The sequence below is a fragment of the Heteronotia binoei genome, chromosome 1 (assembly GCF_032191835.1).
Source record: "Heteronotia binoei isolate CCM8104 ecotype False Entrance Well chromosome 1, APGP_CSIRO_Hbin_v1, whole genome shotgun sequence".
Lineage (NCBI taxonomy): Eukaryota > Metazoa > Chordata > Lepidosauria > Squamata > Gekkonidae > Heteronotia > Heteronotia binoei.
Genome location: NC_083223.1, coordinates 276315837 through 276326067, shown reverse-complemented (window position 1 = coordinate 276326067; position 10231 = coordinate 276315837).

The window sequence follows — 10231 nt, the reverse complement described above, 5'->3', positions numbered from 1 at the left end:
GCTCGCAGCCACCTCCGCCTGTGGAAGAGAATCACCAACAGAAGAAACAGGCAGCCCAATGGCCACCTAAGTAGGCTTGTTTTGTACCAGGAACTCCTTTACGCATTAGGCCCTGCCCCCCTGATATAGCCAATCCTCCAAAAGCTTACAAAGCTCAATACAAGGCCTAACGTAAGCTCCAGGAGGATTGGCTACATCGGGAGGTGGGGCTAATAGGCAAAGGAGTTTCTGCTACAAAAAATGCCCTGCCTTAGAGGGAGGTTAACAGAAAGTCATTATGAAAGTTACAGCTTCAGCCATAGGGTGATGGTCCTTCACGAGGGCTCCCCAGGGCTTTTTTTTGTCACAAAAATTCCTTTGCATATCAGGCCACATGCCCCTGATGTAGCCAATCCTCCAAGAGCTTACAGGGCTCTTTGGTGTCGTGGTGAAGTGCGCGGACTCTTATCTGGGAGAACCAGGTTTGATTCCCCACTCCTCCGCTTGCAGCTGTCGGAATGGCCTTGGGTTAGCCACAGCTCTCGCAGGAGTTGTCCTTGAAAGGGCAGCTTCTAGAAGAGCTCTCTCAGCCCCACCCACCTCACAGGGTGTCTGTTGTGGGGGAGGAAGGGAAAGGAGATGGTGAGTGGCTCTGAGCCTCTGTCCTTGAAAGGGCAGCTTCTGGGAGAGCTCTCTCAGGCCCACCCACCTCACAGGGTGTCTGTTGTGGGGGAGGAAGGGAAAGGAGATTGTGAGTGGCTCTGAGGCTCTGTCCTTGAAAGGGCAGCTTCTGGAAGAGCTCTCTCAGCCCCACCTACCTCACAAGGTGTCTGTTGTGTGTGTGTGTGTGGGGGGGAAGATAAAAAAAAATTGTGAGCTGCTCTGAGACTCTGAAATCCAGAGTATAGGGTGGGGTATAAATTCAGTATCTTCTTCTTCTCTTGGAGGATTGGCTATATCAGAAGGGTGTAGCCTAATATGCAAAGGAGTTCCTGCTATTAAAAAAAAGGCCTTGGGATTCCCTTTGATTCAATTTTGATTTTAAGGTGACGGTGGAGGAGTGAAGTCATTTAAAAATGGTGATGGTTAAAACAAAAATCAAACAAACACATTGCATGTCTGAGCCATTCAGGGCGTGTCATCAACAAGGTATGAGGTATAAGATTTCAAGAATCAACCCTCACTTCATCAGATAAGGTGCCTGGTGGAGAGAGGTTTGACTCTCAGAAGTTTATTCCTGGAAAATCTCAGAAGATAATAATGAATACCGATTGTATGGCATTGCGTGTAGAATAGCCAGGAGATCCTAAGATTGTCTGGCAGCCAGATGTTCTAGCCCCTTTAGCATTATGCACCACTAGGTGGCAGGATAGAGTTGGTTTTAAGGCAAGAGATGTTTCAGAGGTGGTTAGCCATCGCTTGCCTCTGCATCGCGGCCCTGGTATCCCTTGGAGGTCAACCTTCCGAATACAAGCCGAAGCCGACCCTGCTTAGTGTCCGAAATCCGACAAGATCAGGTTATCCAGGTTAGGGCATCTTATTAGATTCTAAGGTGCTACAGAACTCGAACCTAGCAGCCCTACCAGTTGATGAACGTGGCTACTCTCTGACACTGGGATCCTGTGATCCAGGAATCAGCCTTTGATTCCGCACTAACCTTGCTCCTCTCCAGGCTTCCGTTTCTCTCCGGAGCAAGTTAGTGATTTCGCACCAGCTGCTCCACACCGCCATTTTGCAGTGCAAAATGGCAGCAAGGAGAAGCTGGTGTGAAATCACTAGCTTGCTCCGGAGAAAAATGGAAGACTGGCGCGGAGCAAGTTTAGTGCGGAATCGGCCAAAGATACACCCCCAAATGATATGATCACAAAAAAAAAATACTGATTGAATAACATAATATTACAGCCAGGGCTTCTTTTGTAGCAAGAGCTTTTTTGCATATTAGGCCACACACCCCTGATGTAGCCAACCCCGCAAAAACTTGCAGGGCTCTTCATCCAGGGCCTACTGTAAACTCCAGGAGGATTGGCTACATCAGGGGGGTGTGGCCTAATAGGCAAAGGTGGTACTGCTAGAATTCCTTACAGGTCTCTTCGTACAGGGCCTACTGTGAGCTCCAGGAGGACTGGCTACATCAGGAGTGTGTGGCCTAATATGCAAAGGAGTTTCTGCTATAAAAAATAAAATAAAAAGCCCTGATTACAGCTAATTAGTTGTATAATATAAGTATGCAGTTAGTCTGTGTCCAGAATGCACTGGGAATGTAGAAACGTTCCAAATGTGACAACTGTAAGAAATAAAAGGATCAATCAAATGATCCTCAGTTAATCTACTCCAGGGTTGGAGTTCTAGCAGGAGCTCCTTTGCATATTAGGCCACACACCCCTGATGTAGCCAATCCTCCAAGAGCTTACAAGGCTCTTTTTGGTAAACTCTTGGAGGATTGGCTACATCAGGGATATGCGGCCTAATATGCAAAGGAGCTCTGCTAGAATTCTACCCCTCATCTACTCTTAGAAATTCAAATATATTCTGATTCTCTTCAGCAGCAGCAGCTATAACGCAAGATAACGCAAGACTCTGCACATCTTCAGTCCGTATTTGGGAAGAGTCATCTGTTTCTTCTACAACCTGCAGAAAGTAAAGCTCTTCAAAATGATCTTGGTTCAAAGTGTGTTTTTCACCCCATAGATTGGTTTTCCATGGGCTTAATTGTGTGCTTGTAGGGGTGGAGTTCTAGCAGGAGCTCCTTTGCATATTAGGTCACCCCCCCCCCGATGTAGCCAATCCTCCAAGAGCTCACAAGGCTCTTTTTTGTAAGATCTTGGAGGATCGGCTTCATCAGGGGGTGTGACCTGATATGCAAAGGCGCTTCTGCTAGAATTCCACTCTTGTGTACTTGTATTGATGTTATTAAATTATTTTGAGACATTCGAAGAGCATTCACAGATAGGCTTCCCAACCCCCCGCCCTGCTGGGGGACCCCTGGATTAGCAGCCTAATCCACCGCTCTCTAAAAATCTGATAGCGGGGGTGGGGGGTGGGACACGTCGTGTCTCTTTCCCTGCCTGGCTTCAGGCTTCTGCCTTCCTCCGGGTAACAAAGACCTGCCCACCGCCGGCCTGCTATTCGCTCCAGTACAGCCTCCATTCATGAGGTGCATGCTGGGACTTGTAGTCCTTGCATCCTCTCACGTCTGCTGGGCATTATTCTCTATGTGGAGATTGATTCTCAGGGTATAATGGGGAATTAATCTGGAGGTTTCGGGGGCTCTGGGCGAGCTGTTTTTTGAGGTAGAGGCACCAAATTTTCCATATAGTATCTAGTGACTCTCCTCAAAGTATCTCCCAAGTTTCAAAACGATTGGACCAGGGGGTCCCATTCTATGAGCCCCAAAAGAAGGTGCCCCTATCCTTCATTATTTCCTATGGAAGGAAGACATTTAAAAAGGTGTGCGGTTCCTTTAAATGTGAGGGCCAGAACTCCCTTGGAGTTCAATGATGCTTGTCACACCCTTGTTCCTGGCTCCGCCCCGATGTCTCCTGGCTCCACCCCCAAAGTCTCCTGGCTCCACCCCCAAAGTCCCCAGATATTTCTTGAATTGGACTTGGCAACCCTATTCACAGACTCACCAGTACATGATAGTAGTGCTGGGAAAAGCCAGTTTACACCAGTTCTCTATTTGTTTTGCACATCAATCGCTACATCTGGAGGACTGTATCCTGTGGAAGACGCATGAAAAACACAGTATGATCTAAGAATTTCAAACCTAGAATCCTTTGTATGCTCACTGCTCGGACATTTCAGAGCTTGCCCAAGACAAGTTTGTTAAGGACTGTCCTGCCGTGTTACTGCACCCTTGTGTTTAGATTCAGTCAGAATTAGGGTTGCCAAGCACAGCAGGAATTTGGGGGGGGGGGCATGGGGGACACCATCTGCAATGGTGTGATGTTGCTTCTCAGGAGAACTCAGAAGTGACATCATGATGATCTAGGAATCACTTGCATAAGAACCTCAGAAGAGCCCTGCTGGATAAGATGTCCATTCAGTCCAGCCTCCTGTCTCACACAGTGGCCAGCAAGTTCCTCTGGAGGGCCAACAACAGGGCAGAGAGGCGGAGGCCTTCCCCTAAGGAGAACCTCAGAAGAGCCCTGCTGGGTCAGAGGTCCATTCAGTCCAGCCTCCTGTCTCACACAGTAGCCGATCAGTGCCTCCGGAGTGGCCACAACAGGGCAGAGAGGTCGAGGCTTTCCCCTGATGTCTTCTTGCACTAGGATGCAAAAGTTGACTGTTTTTTTTTTTAATGTGGAGGTTAGGAGCATCAGAAGAGCCCTGCATGATCAGACCAGTGAGGGTCCATCTAGTCCCACACAGCGGCCAACCAGTTCCTCTGGAGGACCAACAACTGGACAGAGAGGCAGAGGCCTTCCCCTGAGAAGAGCATCAGAAGAGCCCAGCAACATCAGACCAGGGAGGGTCCATCTAGTCCAGCCTCCTGTCTCACACAGTGGCCAGCCAGTTCCTCTGGAGGGCCAATAACAGGGCACAGAAACTGAGGTCTTCCCCTGAGAAGAGCAACAGAAGAGCCCAGCAACATCAGACCAGGGAGGGTCCATTCAGTCCAGCCTCCTGTCTCACACAGTGGCCAATCAGTGCTTCCCGAGTGGCCACAACAGGGCAGAGAGGTTGAGGCCTTCCCCTGATGTTGTCTTTTTGCACTAGGATGCAAAGGTTGACTGTTTTTTAACGTGGAGGTTAGGAGCATCAGAAGAGCCCTGCAGGATCAGACCAGTGAGGGTCCATCTAGTCCAGCCTCCTGTCCCACACAGCGGCCAATCAGTTCCTCTGGAGGACCAACAACCGGACAGAGAGGCAGAGGCCTTTCCCTGAGAAGAGCATCAGAAGACCCCAGCAACATCAGACCAGGGAGGGTCCATCTAGTCCAGCCTCCTGTCTCACACAGTGGCCAGCCAGTTCCTCTGGAGGGCCAACAACAGGGCACAGAGTCTGAGGTCTTCCCCTGAGAAGACCATCAGAAGAACCCAGCAACATCAGACCAGGGAGGGTCCATCTAGTGCAGCCTCCTGTCTCACACAGTGGCCAGCCAGTTCCTCTGGAGAGCCAACAACAGGGCAGAGAAGCGGAGGCCTTCCCCTGAGGAGAACCACAGAAGAGCCCTGCAGGATCAGACCAGTGAGGTACCATCTGTTCCAGGCTCCTGTCTCACACAGTGGCCAACCAGTTCCTCTGGAGGGCCAACGACAGGGAAGAGAGGCCGAGGCCTTCCCCTGAGAAGAGCATCAGAAGAGCCAAGCAACATCAGACCAGGGAGGGTCCATCTAGTCCAGCCTCCTGCCTCACACAGTAGCCAATCAGTTACTCTGGACATCAGCAGGGCATAGAGGCCAAAGCCTTCCCTGGATGGTGCCTTCTGGCTCTGGAGTCCAGTGGCTTTGAAGGTCCCCTTCAGCCACCATGGCTAGTAGTCATTGGTAGCATTCTCCATGAATCTCTCTAAGCTGTTTTTTCCTGTGGTCATCATTACATCCTGGAACAGTGAATTCCACATTTTAATCACCCTCCGTGTGAAGAAGTATTTCCTTTTTGTCCTACTGTCCATCAGTTTCATTAGATGTCCTTTCTAATATTTTGGGAGAGGGAGGAGAAAAAACATTTTAAGAACATAAGAGAAGCCATGTTGAATCAGGCCAATGGCTCATCCAGTCCAACACTCTGTGTCACATAAGAACATAAGAGAAGCCATGTTGGATCAGGCCAATGGCCCATCCAGTCCAACACTCTGTGTCACATAAGAACATAAGAGAAGCCATGTTGGATCAGGCCAATGGCCCATCCCGTCCAACACTCTGTGTCACACATAAGAACATAAGAGAAGCCATGTTGGATCAGGCCAGTGGCCCATCCCGTCCAACACTCTGTGTCACATAAGAAGAGAAGAGAAGCCATGTTGGATCAGGCCAATGGCTCATCCAGTCCAACACTCTGTGTCACACAGTGGCCAAAAATCCAAGTGCCATCAGGAGGTCCACCAGTGGAGCCAGGACACTAGAAGCCCTCCCACTGTGCCCTCCCCCCAAAGCACCAAGAATACAGAGCATCACTTGCCCCAAACTGAGAGTTCCAACAATATGCTGTGGCTAAGAGCCACTGATGGACCTCTGCTCCAGATGTTTATCCAACCCTCTCCTGCAGCTGTCTATGCTTGTAGCTGCCACCATCTCCTGTGGCAGTGAATTTCATGTGCTAATCACCCTTTGGGTGAAGAAGGACTTCCACAGAGTGTTGGACTGGATGGGCCATTGACCTGATCCAACATTGCTTCTCTTATATTCTATTCCACTACGGGACTACTCTTACTGTAAAAGAAAAAAAATCCTCACATGTGGTTGTACCATAATTTATCCCATGAATTTGTGTCTTCTCTCCTTCCAACAGGAACAGCTCTCTACCCTCCTCTAAGTGACAGCCTTCCAAATACTTATAGAGAGCAGTCATGTCTCCCCTCCACCTCCTCTTCAGAACTGCACACAATACTCCAAGTGTGGCCTGACCACTGCAGTGTACAGCAGAACTAGGCTTGCCAATCCCCAGGTCCCAGCGGGGGTTCTTCCACTTTCTCAGACTCCTTGCCGCCCCCAGTCAGCTGGCCGGCAAGGAGAAGCCCCGCCCCCAGAGGACCATGTGCCTTTGGAAGCTTCAGTCTCTGATTAAAAGACTTCCTCTTGGGATGGTGTGTCTGTGTTGCTGTGAAGAAGTTGGCAGCAACTCATGAGTAGAGAGGCCAATCCCCCTTCAGAGTTGCCAGAAACGGGGTGGGGGTGGGGAGGGAAGGGTGAGGGAAACGTCTGCTGAGCACTTCATTATTCCCTAAGTGGAGATCGATTCTCATAGGGTAGAATGGGGAATTGATCTGAAGAAGATGAAGATGAATATATTGGATTTATATCCCACCCTCCACTCCGAAGAGTCTCAGAGCGGCTCACAGTCTCCTTTACCTTCCTCCCCCACAAGAGACACCCTGTGAGGTGGGTGGGGCTGGAGAGGGCTCTCCCAGCAGCTGCCCATTCAAGGAAAACCTCTGCCAGAGCTATGGCTGACACAAGGCCATTCTAGCAGGTGCAAGTGGAGGAGTGGGGAATCAAACCCGGTTCTCTCAGATAAGAGTCCGCACACTTAGCCACTACACCTAAATGGAGGTTTCAGGGGCTCTGGAGGAGCTGTTTTTTGAGGTAGAGGCACCATTTTTTTGTTATAGTATCTAATGCCTCTCCCCAAAGTACCCCCCAAGTTTTAAAATGATTGGACCAGGGGGCCCAATTCTATGAGCCCCAAAAGAAGGTGCTTCTATCCTTCATTATTTCCTATGGAAGGAAGACATTTAAAAAAGGGTGCTGTCCCTTTAAATGTGATGGCCAGAACTTCCTTGGAGTTCAATGATGCTTGTCACACCCTCGCTCCTGGCTCCGCCCCAATGTCTCCTGGCTCCACCCCCAAAGTCCCCAGATATTTCTTGAATTGGACTTGGCAACCCTAAGCAGGACTATGACATCTTGCAATTTGGATTTTATGCCTCCGTTGATACATAAATTACCCCCCCCCCTTTTTTGCCATGTCGGATCAGGCCAATGGCCCATCCAGTCCAACACTCTGTATCACACAGTGGCCAATATACACACACACACAGACACAGAGAGTGGCTAATAGCCACTGATGGACCTCTGTTCCATATTTTTATCCAATCCCCTCTTGAAACTGGCTATGCTTGTAGCCACCGCCACCTCCTGTGGCAGTGAATTCCACATGTTAATCACCCTTAGGTGAAGAAGGACTTCCTTTTATCCGTTTTAACCCGACTGCTCAGCAATTTCATTGAATGCCCACGAGTTCTTGTATTGTGAGAAAGGGAGAAAAGTCCTCCTTTCTCTACTTTCTCCATCCCATGCATAATCGTGTAAACCTCTATCATGTCACCCCGCAGTCGACGTTTCTCCAAGCTAAAGAGCCCCAAGCGTTTTAACCTTTCTTCGTAGGGAAAGTGTTCCAAACCTTTAATCATTCTAGTTGCCCTTTTCTGCACTTTTTCCAATGCTATAATATCCTTTTTGAGGTGCGGTGACCAGAACTGCACACAGTACTCCAGAACTGGCACAGAATTGCACACGCCCTGTGGCTCCTTCCCTTCACAAGGTTTTGAAAGAAGAAGGCATTGCAAAGTACTCGTTAGGGAATTTGGAGCATGAAACAGCCTTATACAGAATCAGCCTGGTATGGGTATGGAATCAGGGAAGGGCTGTGGCTCAGTGGAATAGCCTGTGCTTTGCATGCAGAAGGTCCCAAGTTCAAGCTCCGGCATCTCCAGTTAACAGGATGGGGCAGGGACTTAAGCTGGTTAGCCCAGGGAAGCCCAATCGCATCAGATAAAAGCTAAGCAGGGTTGACTCTGGCAAGAACTTGGATGGGAGGCCATGGGGTTGCCAATCCCCAGGTACCGCAGGAGGAGAAAGCCACACAGGCAGTCACGTTAAATCAACCTCAAATACTTAGAAAATCAATTATTTATATAGGAAATTATTCATAGAAAAGACAATGTGTCACATAGGATTGCCAAGTCCAATTCAAGAAATATCTGGGGACTTTGGGGGAGGAGCCAGGAGACATCTTGTAAACCTCTATCAAGTCACCCCGCAGTCGACGTTTCTCCAAGCTAAAGAGTCTCAAGCGTTTCAACCTTTCTTCATAGGGAAAGTGTTCCAGCCCTTTAAACATTCTAGTTGCCCTTTTCTGGACTTTCTCCAATGCTATAACATCCTTTTTGAGGTGCGGCGACCAGAACTGCACACAGTACTCCAAATGAGACCGCACCATCGATTTATACAGGGGCGTTATGATACTGGCTGATTTGTTTTCAATTCCCTTCCTAATAATTCCCAGCATGGCGTTGGCCTTTTTTATTGCAAACGCACACTGTCTTGACATTTTCAGTGAGTTCTCTACCACGACCCCAAGATCTCTCTCTTGTTCAGTCTCTGTCAGTTCACACCCCATCAACTTGTATTTGTAGCTGGGATTCTTGGCCCCAATGTGCATTACTTTGCACTTGGCCACATTGAACCTCAACTGCCACGTTGACGCCCACTCACCCAGCCTCAACAGATCCCTTTGGAGTTCCTCACAATCCTCTCTGGTTCTCACCACCCTGAACAATTTAGTGTCATCCGCAAACTTGGCAACTTCACTGCCCACTCCCAAATCATTTATGAACAAGTTAAAGAGCATGGGACCCAGTACCGAGCCCTGCGGCACCCCACTGCTTACCGTCCTCCACTGCGAAGACTGCCCATTTATACTCACTTCCTATTACTCAGCCAGTTTTTGATCCACAAGAGGACCTGTCCTTTTACTCCATGACTCTCGAGCTTTCTAAGGAGCCTTTGATGAGGAACTTTATCAAAAGCTTTCTGGAAGTCAAGGTAAACAAGATCTATCGGGTCTCCTTTGTCCACATGTTTAGCTACCTCCCTGAATATCCTCCAGATTCCAAGTAGGGATCAGTCACCATAAGTCACCATGATTACCAGGTAGGTGATGTGAAGGACCCTAAGACCCTGGAGACAAAGTACTGACATTGATTGGATTGGATAAACATATGGAGCAGAGGTCCATCAGTGGCTATATCCACAGCATATTGTTGGAACTCTCTGTCTGAGGCAGTGATGCTCTGTATTCTTGGTGCTTGGGAGGGACAACAGTGGGAGGGCTTCTAGCTCCACTGGTGGACCTCCTGATGGCACTTGGGGTTTTTTTGGCCACTGTGTGACACAGAGTGTTGGACTGGATGGGCCGTTGGCCTGATCCAACATGGTTTCTCTTATGTTCTTATGATGCACCAAGGGTCTGATTCAGTATAAGGCTGCAATAAGTGTTTCATGCATTTCAGCTCCCCATTTCACACCAACTAGATTTGAATACAATGATGTTTCAGAGACCAACACCATTTCCTGGAGAGTCAAAGTTCCCTTTGTCATCTACCTTTGGTCTTTGGGCTCCCTCTTGTGTTCAGACTTTGGTACTGAGGTGAGACTTGGAGATGTAGATTCCCAAGACTTGAATTGCATCATATTTTTCAATTACACCACAGCTGTCTGCTCCCAGTCATTAAAAAGCGGCAGTTGCACTTCTCAGGAGTTGGAGGAGACTTCACCATCTATCTCTTGTTGCTCTAGAGAGTCAGTTG